Below are 733 nucleotides of genomic sequence, written 5' to 3'. Positions count from 1 at the left end.
CTTGAGGCTAGATAAACTTAGAAGATGACAAAAAGTTCAAAAAAAACTTACAAAAATTGCAAGATTCATAGAAAAAAATGCAAAAACTGGTGAAATCAAAAAGTTGAAAAATAATCCATGACCATCATAATTTATCCAGTAACTTATTATCAAACCCTATCGGAGGTTTTCTGACCCTTGAGACTTAAAAACCCAGAATAATGACTAAAAATGTCAGAAAATTGAAAAAAAACTGGCAAAAACTTTCAGAAAAATGCTAAAATTTGAGATTATAAATTCTTGCAACACATTCCATTACATCTAAAAAATATACAGTAACTTATTTTCAAATGCAATGCTAGAGGAGGTTTCTTGGCTCTTGAAGCTAAAATTACCTAAAAAACCACAAAAATTTTGAAAAACCTGAAAAAAAGCAAGTTTTGTCAAAAAAAATGCTAAAGTTTGAGACTTTAAAAAGTTTCAAAACTATTCCACGAACAACAAAAATTAGTCAGTCACTGACTATCAATATATATATATATATATATATATATATATATATATAAGAGTCTTTTAGCCGCTGGGTCTGGAAAGACATGTATAAGGAAAAATAAATGTCAAAAAATTTGAAAAAAATTTTACGTTTTGTCAAAAAAAAATCTCAAATTCTTGATGTTAAAATGTTGAAACCGTTCCATTATTACTAGAAACTATGCAGTAACCTATTTATGAAACTATGAGGAGGTTCCTTGAC

The sequence above is a fragment of the Convolutriloba macropyga genome, chromosome 5 (assembly GCF_964194025.1).
Source record: "Convolutriloba macropyga chromosome 5, txConMacr16.3, whole genome shotgun sequence".
Taxonomy (NCBI): Eukaryota; Metazoa; Xenacoelomorpha; order Acoela; family Convolutidae; genus Convolutriloba; species Convolutriloba macropyga.
This window is presented reverse-complemented; position numbering follows the sequence as displayed.